The sequence below is a fragment of the Miniopterus natalensis genome, chromosome 1 (assembly GCF_054644295.1).
Source record: "Miniopterus natalensis isolate mMinNat1 chromosome 1, mMinNat1.hap1, whole genome shotgun sequence".
Classification (NCBI taxonomy): domain Eukaryota; kingdom Metazoa; phylum Chordata; class Mammalia; order Chiroptera; family Miniopteridae; genus Miniopterus; species Miniopterus natalensis.
This window is the reverse complement of record NC_142081.1, coordinates 61,210,549-61,220,549: the sequence shown is the minus strand read 5'-3', so window position 1 is coordinate 61,220,549 and position 10,001 is coordinate 61,210,549.

The following is a 10,001-nucleotide window of genomic DNA, read 5'->3' as shown; positions in this document are numbered from 1 at the left end:
AAGGCTAGTGAACATACTTTATCTCTCTTGTCATGGTCTTAGAGTTTAGCAACTCCCCAGTTGATCATCTTTTTAAGTAAAATAGATTGAAATCCGGACGCTTTCAAAAACTGCCCTGAAGCCTCGGCAAACCATTGGAGACTGTGGCCTGTAGCTGAAAGCGGTGCCATTTATGTGTTTCCAGATGAGACAGTTCATAGGCCCCAATGATCAGTGACAGTTCATCCATTAGAACTATTTTTGTAGAGGGCAGATGCCTCCCTCTTTCATATCTCACAGCTGTATACTCAACCCATCTTCCTCCAGTCTGGACAAAAAATGAACAACAGCAACTGGCAACAGAACAAGCTTCCTGCATGCAGGGCTACAAACCACAGAGAGGATAACTTGGAGAAGTATTTCTTGAAATAAAAGGACAGAAACCACAGAGCCCTTTAACAGTCACCAGAGTCACAGACTTAACACATGCCACATAAGACCTTAATTAGGACGCATGCTTGTGTATTTATAGAAACAGAAAGTATGACAGAAAAACAAAGCTGGGCAGGTTATTATTGAATTTAGAAACCATTTCAAAGGGGAACTAGAAAGGCATGCTTGCTGCCTGAGATTTTAATATTGGAAGAATTCTTGGTGATGGCGTAATTAAAAAGAAATATTTATTTATTTACGTTGACTCCTGGTGTTGATAGCAACTGATGGATCAACAGGAGTGAAACTGGGCTGGGCGGGAGGTGTGGCTGGACTTAGGGAATTGGTGACTCACGACAATGGGCTAATTCATGTCACATGCCACCTGCCATGCTGGAAAATGAATTAGTGCTGAGATTTAAGACCTTCCTATGGCTTCTAAATGGGCCAGGCCAAATGACCCACTCTATTCTCTGCCTCCTCTCCCTCCCCTTACTTTATCACAGAGCTGAAGGAATTAATGGTTGGGCTGAATTTAGGAGCAGGGAGAAATGACTATGTGGTTAGAATGTCATTCAGTTAGAGCCACTGGGGCACTTCAGGAACTGAATTTACTTTCACATATCAATTGCTCATTCCACACTTTAGCTGGGTGTGGCATGGTTGTCCCTACACAGATTCCTATCTCCCTCTTGTCCTACTTCTGTCTTGAACAATATAGATGCTGCAGGGATGTGCCTGCAGGAGCAAGTCATCAGAAAAACTCTTTTCAGTAACCTCTACATAGTGAAGTAGCTGCCCCGGTTAGTGCTCAAGGGCTTAGGGGAACAAGTCTCTTAGGGCCAACCCTGCCACTCTGGGAGCCAGGAAACAGGGCTCTAGTTTCCATCTTGATTATATCGAGCTGTGTGATTTTCTGGATTTCTAGTTCCTTCCCTTAGGACATAGACTTGAACTGGACTGAGAATCTGTAAGATTGATTTCAAATGAAACATTTTGTGAACTTTGAGCATTTATAATCCCATTTGGAAATATACAAATTCCTCTATGAATCTCTTATTTGACAATGAAAAAGATTATCCTGAGCAAAAAGGAGTTGAGCCCTGGTTCAGCATCTCCAAGCAGAACTGTTTTTGAGCCTGTTCCTTTGACTTTTCCGCGAGGGGTCCACTTGTCCTTCCCAGCGAGCCAGCCAAGGCACCAGCTGGAGGCAGTTACAGGAAAAGAGAGAATGTGGACATTAACAATGCAATTAAAATCATCATGTTTTGACACCACCACCACCCCGCCCCCCTTTTAATGGCAAAAATAAGCAGGGATGGGAGATAAGTGTTCGGGTTGGTTTTGGTTCTCGTGATGTAATGGTCTCATCACCTCTCGCTTATGTGCTCAATAGCTCTCTCCAATTGGGGGTGAACTTTTAGTTTCTATGAGTCCCTAACCTCTTAGACACAGAATGTCCTCATATGCTAGAGGAAAAATGCATTCTCGGTGTTATTGTTCATCATGTGGCGCCTGGTGACATGCTGCATTACTAGGATTGACCTTAGCTACTCATCGAATGGCTTCATTTGCTAAGAACATAAGTGAATATGAGCTATTCACTTTTGTTTCTTTTTTCCCCTATCAAAATGCTCCTGGCCAGTCAGGCAAGGGTTAATTTGACTGACTTTCCCTTGTGGTTTCTCAGCTCTCTTGATATCATTACATCTTTGTGATGCTATTTTTTATAAATAAATGTTTTCTTTAGACAAGTTGTGAAGACTGTACAGAGAGTTTCCACACACCCCAGCCCCAACCCCCCTACTGTTAACATCCTACTTTAGTACGGTACATTTGTCGCAAATTTAATGTAGTTCTTGACTTCAGCTCATACTACATTCAGATATCCCTGGCTTTTACCTCAATCCCTTTATCTGCTCCAGGACCCTATCCTGGACACCATACAGTTTCCTAGTCATGTCTCTTTAGGCTGCTCTTGGCGATAACGGTGTCGCAGGCTTTCTTTGTTTTTGATGACCTTGACTGTTTTAACAAGTACTGGTGAACACGGATAAATACTGTTAACACCAATAACATTTCTGCGGCCTTGTACTATGCTGAGCAATGTGCAAGCCTTCTACATATACTGAGCAAGGCCTAAAGGTTCAAGCAGCCGACCTAAGCTTACAGTGTAAGTGGCAGAGCACAGATACCAACCCAGGCAGGTTGATTACAGAGGCTACCGTCCTAACTGCCATGCTTGGCTATAAGGACAATAAGGAAAGTCCCCTAGTTCTATGTTGTTCTTCGCAGAGCACTTTCACGTGCAGTACATCACGATCACATCCTAACGACCTAGGTGGTCAGGGCCATCAGGGCAGGTGCCATCATGCCTGGATGCCCAGCACCTTGGTGTGGACCTACTACAGCCTGATGTAGTTGGCCAGAGGTACAGTTACTTCTGTGGCATCAGCTGTGCCTGTGGGCCTGCCGTTCTCTGGAGGGCAGGGCCCCATCTGCTTACTGTCATCTTCCTGTGACGTTGAGCACTACGCTTGTACATGGCAGTCTGTTAATGAACACTTGTTGAATTAGGTTCTTTTTTTAGAGATGAAGAAAACAAACATGAGAGTTAACAAAATCTGAAGAAATCTATTTTCCACGTAAACTGTGGGGCTAGTAAATCTTTTTTTTAAAAGTCCTTTCTTGACTCTCCATGTGTTTATCAAAAGCCTCTCAGTTGCCTACGCTGATGAGGGAAGCAAGAGCAGGAATTAGTGAAACTCAGAAGACTTTAAAAGGGAATTTGTTTCAACAGATACACATTCCTTTCTGGTAGAAGTGGTGGCGTGACCTTTATTTTCATTCCCTGTTGGCCAAGTCCTACTAGACATAGTTACAGAAGCACATCATTTTAATCTATCTCTTTGCCCTTAATTTTATGTCACTGGAAGAGACGTTAACATAAGTAGGGAAAATGATTAGAAGTGCAAAGAAGGAGAAATAGGAACAGAAGAAATTGCTGAATGGAAAACTGGCCACGTCTGCACCCACTCTGTCTAGTAATAGAGAGACTTCCCCTATATTTCATTTATCCAGAGAGAGGCCCAGGACATCATCCGTGTGGGAGACCAGCTGTTCTGCAGAGCAGGCCGGGTAAACCCTCATGATGGCAGGGGTGGCGACCACTGTTACTCTTTCCCGGGGAGGCAGCAATGAGAGGCTCAGTGCATACAGTGTGAATGGAACTTGCCTTGTAGAGAAATTCTGTACCTGGGTTCAAATACTAGCAACTTACTCTGTGAACTTGGCAAGTTCTCTTACCTCTCAAAGCTCGGTTTCCTCATCTTTAAAATGAGCTTAATAAGTGTGGTCACAGAGCTGCTGTGAGGATTAGAAATAATATGTACCAATGAGACATGCTTATAGTCAGTACATGCGGTTATTATTAAACTGTATGTTTTCCGGCTTAAGGACCCATGTCAATGGCTACCTCAGTCACATGCTATCTGCAAACTTCATACTCCTCTCATTTAATATTCCCAAAATGAAAGTTGAAGTCATTAAAAAAAAAAAAATCTCCTGGGACCCAGAGAAGCGGTTTCTGGGTTTAGTCTGATCCCACGAGTACCTCTGACTTTAGCATGGGCCCCGGGTGTGACTCCCTCCTCTCCTTGCATCTCCAAGGCTGGGGCGCGTCAGGACAAAGCCAGAGCATGGCATCTGCCAAACCTCCTCTGTCCCCTAATTCCAGTCTATGACTCCTGTCCCACCCGGCCCTCTGGACTTGTCTGACCTCTGTTTTTCACTCTACATTATATTTGGCATTTTTATCACCAGGGCTTGGGCAGTTGGGCAAAACCTTTGGGCCAGAACTGGGCACTATTTCGGAGGAGTTTCCCTCGGTGAACTGCTTGCCACTCTACTGGGTACAAGTGGGTGGTTTTGACAGCTGCAGGGAGAGGTGCTGTGTCTTGGGGTGGGATGGGTGATGAACACACCATAAATCCCCTGTCTGCCTCGAGCATAAATCTGAGGGCTGCACAAGCTCCGAGGCAAGGAAATTGGAACTATGGAGCCAGGTAAACAGACCTGAGTCAACAGGAGCAGAGAAACAGCTCTTGAGGTCCTGCCATCCACAGCCTTGGGCTGGGTTGTCAGAGACTCAGATGGCTGGCTTCTTAGGAGTCATCTTTGGTTTTTATGGTTTTGTGCGGTTTGGGAAAGAAAATAAATGCAGGGCAAGGGCGGGACCCCTCTTGCCGTGGCCGGGGCGAGTGCTCCTAGTGCCATGGCACCCGGCAGAGTTTCCAGGGCGGCTGGACGCTGCTGGCTCGGGCTCACTCCAGAGAAGTGAGGGCAAGGCCGCTTAGCTGCCCCTCAGCTACCCCACGGGTCACTAATGTCTGGGTCCTCTGCTGAAAACACGGGGCTGCAGGTTGGAGCACCTAGATTCCAGGGCCTGCTTCGCCCCTAAATCATGACATGATTTGAGGCCTTGTGACCTCTCTAAATTTCAATTTCTTCATTTACAGACAGAATGGACACAATATTCACATCCTACGTAACTCAGAGGATCAGATGAGATTATAGATGTCATATTTTTGGAACCCTGTTACCTTGTGAAACTGTCAGACTTTGTGTGAACATTTTTTAACAATAAAAAAATAATAGCTATCGACTGCTAAGCACTTGTTTGTACTTGGCACAGGGCTGGGTTGGGCTCAGCACAAAATAAAAATGTGAATCTCCTTGTTCAAAAAGAAGGAAAAAGTGCCATTAAAGTTATTAAAATATATAACTATAGTTAACAATACTGTACTGTATATTTAAAAGTTGTTAAGATCTTAAAAGTTCTTGCTACAAGAAAAAATGTTGCAAATCTGTGTGGTGATGGATGTTAACTAGACTTATTGTGGTGATCATTTTGCAGTGAATACATATATCAAATCATTATATTATACACCTAAAACTAATGCAATGCTATACGTCAATTTAAAAAATTGATTAAAAAATAATAAAACTTTCCCCTTTCATCAATGGGCTCTCCCTCTACCTGTCAATGTGGTTTTATCTGCTATTTAATGTTGAACTACCTCAGTCATGGGGATAATTGCCGAGTGAGTACAGACCTTCATAAGCTCCTGAGAACTCTGTTCCAAAACTTCATGTGAGTGTGTTTGCATGTGTGTTTGCTTCTGTGTGTGTGTGTGTGTGTGTTCCACTGAGTGCTGGGCTGACGTGCATGTCCTAGCTGAGGTGGGCAAATCAAGCCAGGCACCTCCCCTCCCTCAACCCATAGGACAGGTGATCTAGATGGGTGGGTGAGAGGCTGGCCCCTGCTGGGTTACCCAGTAGATGCACTCTGCTTCTGCTAGCCTGGGCCAGCACAGTGTTGCCAAGAGTTGGTCTTGAACCTGCACTCTGGATCTGACCCTGGCCCACCCCATGCCAGTGTGCAGGACTCTGCTGGGGACTGAGGTGAGAGGGAGATCAGGTGAGGCCCAGGGCACCAGAGAGTGGGGAAGTGGCATCCAAGAACCTCATGCTGGGAAGCGGCAGGAGGCAGAACCAGTTGAATTCAGGTGCCAAGTTTCTACTTTGAACTTCACGTAAAAACTCAAATTCTGGAACTGGGACTGCAGAGCATTAATGCTCAAGTGTGGGACACCCTCTCAGCACCAAGCCCTTTGTGACTAAGCCAGCCCAGGTGATTATCTCACGAGTACTAAGGACCATACTGTAAGGGAGCTACTTTTACTCCCACTCACCAGAAGAGCAAACTGAGACCTTATGTAGGCTGCACCAAGCCCCGTGAAGGCAGAGGCAATATTTGAGCCCAGGCCTAACTGAAATGAACCCAGTAGAATCTCTCTGATATCAATGAATGTGTGAGTCGGGCTGTTGTACTATATTCTCATCTGACCTAGATCAGTAAACTGACACGCAGGTACTGTTAACTCCATCAGGAGAGAAGTCATGGTGCCTGCTCTCTCCAACAAAAACAGATTCCAGCAACATTACAAAGACTCTTCACTGCTTGATAGTGAATCTAACACCCAGGGAGGTTACTGAAACTTTTCAATCATTTATACTCATTCACTCAACCACTCAGTAAACAATTATTGACTACCTGTCATAGGCAAAGATTTTGCTTGGCATTTGGGGAGAATATAAATGTGATTAAGATCTGACCTCTCCCTTCTAAGAATTCATTTGTGCCAGAAAATTTGCCAACACTATTCTTAATGCAAGGTCAATAATGAAAAGTATCCTAGAGAAGAAACAATTACAGAAGGGGGGGGGGGCTCCAAGAAGAGAGGCCTCTTGCAGGTAAACGAAAAAAGCCTCCTGGTCCTGTGTTAATGAAGATGGGCCTAGAGAATGGGTAGTGGTTGTGGGGCAGGAACAGCAAGGGCAAATCCACAGCGGTTGGGAAAGCATGCAGCCTGTTCTGGGAACTGTCCCTCTTCCAATCCAAGCATGTGCTTCTATGTCCTCACTTAACCCTGCTCCTTGGCCATGTTAGCTGATCTAGAGGTATGCTTCTCTGGAATTCATTTTTTTTTTTTTTTTTAATTCCTTTTTCCCAAACAGATTTGGAAAATGAGGTGTCTCTTTTGGTTGTAGAAGCTGTGGGCTGGCACTCCCTGGGAGCCTTAGGTGGTAGTTTTCTTGACATATGGAGGCTGCTATTGGCATGGAGAGAATTAAGGTGACAGGCAGAGAAGCAGAGAAAAGGGTGGGGCGGCAAGGGGGCAAACATTCACTTCTCATTTCCAGCTCTTCCCAAGGTCCGAAGGGGGCATTGGCCTTCCTTCTGTGGATACCCTGTGTCCTTCCAATCAAGCTTTCTTTTGCCTTGGCTTTTTTGAAGTGAGTCTACGTGTCTCGAAGTCCAGGGACCTCTTTCAAATATAGGGGCTACTGCAATGGTCCAGGCAAGTTCTCAGGAGGGCCTGCTGCAGGGCAAGAGGAGAAGACGGAGGGGAGGGGCCTGGATGGAGGAGCCTTTGTGCAGTTCCACGCCCTGGGACTGAACTGTTAGAATGTGGCAGTGGGCCTGCTCAGAGAGAGGCAGAGATGATGGATAGCACCAGACTTCAGGGGATCACTGGCATGACTAGAACGCTAAATTGCCATTTAGTATACTTTGTATTAGAGGATATAGAAATTGCCCCACCCCAACCTAAGGAATGTTAAGTTGACCCTTAAGACAGCCAAGCCTTCCTGTGGTTCGGTATCCCACTGTTTCATGATTGCACAGAAAGATAAACAACCAGCACAAGATTTTACAGTTTATAAAAAAGCACTTGAACTTATCTAAACATGTTTAGAAAGCTGGATGAAGTATAATTTCCTCCTGAAAAATGGGTTTGAGAGCTACTAAAATACTTGCATTTACAAAATAGTCGATAAAGATATTCCTCTCTTGTAAGACAAGGTCGACACTATTGCTCAGACTCGGCTCCTGTCTCTTCTGCTTCCTCAGAGACCTGCCTCTTGGTTTTCAATCTCTATTTTCTGCAGGTAAATCTTCTTTTGTTTCTTGATGAGTCACTTCAACCTGTTTTACTTATCTCCCTTTTTGTTTGCACTTTTATTTTGTCTGAAGATTTGTCTTGCTTTCCTGCTGCCCTTTTCGAGGTGAGTTTACACCTGTTAGGAGCAGGCTTGGTGACAACTGTGCTGACCTCCTAGACTCTTCCTTCCCTGCTCCTTCGGATGAATTAACCTTCTGTCAGATCTAAGTTTCCAGGAAGAGTGATGCTGTAGCAATTCACACTTATGGGAGCATAAGAAAAACAGAGAGGGGGCAAGTCATGGCTTAAAAATATTTTGATAATCTCGTACATTTGTTTGTATAGTTGACTGTGGATTTCCAAGAATGTGGTAGAAAAGGAGAGGGAGGTAAAATTTAATGGACCAATTGTAGGAAATAAACTTGCAAAGCTAAGAAATACGATCTAGAGGCTTTAACAAAACACACACGGAGCTGATACTATAAATAGCTGTGGCTGCATGTGGAGTTCATTAAGTCAGAGGAGAGGCTTGGGCACCTTGGAAGGTGGCTGCGACAGGAGGCACACTCCAAGACGTGCCCTTTCCCTGAGACTGCACAGATGTCAGGTTTCCAAGGGCTCTGTTCCCTCTGTGTCTGTGCAGAGGGAAGTGTGGCCACACCTTGCCCTTTGCCTTCGCCTGGCTCAGGGACCAGGACTTGGACAACAAATGCCTGGTGTGTTGATAGATCTAGCAGAGGGATTTGGAATTCGGATTGATGAGTCTGCCATCCTAATTTCTGTTCTCTGCTCTTTCTCATAGCTTCTTAATGACACGCTCAAGTTGGTAACTGCACATCAAGGAGCAATTGAGGTGTAATGTCTGATGCTGGATGCCAAAACGCAGTATTTCTGGCACTAGCCCAGCCCCAAGGGCGAGAACATATAAGTCTTCTTGCCTATCTATATTCTTTTCTTTGAAACCCAGCTAACTTTTTATCTCTTCAGTTCTGGAGTCTTCCCTGAACTTCTCAGACCTCATCACCTCTCCTTTCGTTGAACTCTGTTGGTGTCTATCTCTTGGGCTGTGAAACAGCAATGAGGTTTCACAGGCCAGAGTTCCTATTTTTGCTGGGACTCTCACTATGCTCTCTTGAGTGAATTCCACTAAAAACCATACCATTTAGGCAGCAATTAAAAAATCGCTGGTGATTGTTATATTACTTTGTATATTTTTATTGAATTCTCCCGGCAGCTCTTAGGGGCTCTTACTACTTTTACATTTTATGGATGGGGAAACAGAAGTTTGGGGGGAAAAGAAATTTGCTTAAGGTTACATGGCTTGTTGGAGATAACACTGTCAGTCTTGAACCCGGATTTCCTACCTATTGTGCTGTATTGGCTCCAGGTTAACTTTTTTGAGCCTTAGTTCTTTAGTCTTTGAACTAGAGGTAGTTGGGTAATTGTGATGAATCAATGAGAAAGAAAGCCTAAAGCGCAGAGTTAAATATATGTGTATATGTAATCCCTTCCTCTTCCTCCTTCATTGGAGTTTTATCATATGCTATCATTTATCTTCTCATGTTTGAGAGTTGAATTTCTACCTCCTGAATTTTCTGTATATGGTGGCTCTATCTCCTGCAGATTCCACAGGTCTCATAGTGTCACCAGCACTTATAGACAGTGGGGATGACTTAATTTTGATAATTATAGTTTCTTTTTCTCTTCTTTTGGATATGCCTAGTAGCCTGGCATCATGACACACTACCCATTTGCGAGATTGAGGCAATCTAGCCTTGTTTACCACATTTCTCCCTAAATGGAAGCTCGTAACTATAATATTGCTACTCCAGGAAATTAAGTCCGTGGAACAATCAAACAAGTTTCCAAGCTATTTGGTTATTTTTGGGAGTTTAATCTTTCTTTTAGCTACCCAAAAGTATTATAAAAATTGGCAAGAGCAGGCACATAAGCAGAGGCAGGTAGGCAAGGTATTTCTTGCCAATCTGAGTGACTTGTCTATAATAATGTTTGAATGAAATGTTTTTGCAAAAGAGAGATTTATGGCAAATCAAAGAGGGGAAAAGGAAATGTTTGAGGAGAGGG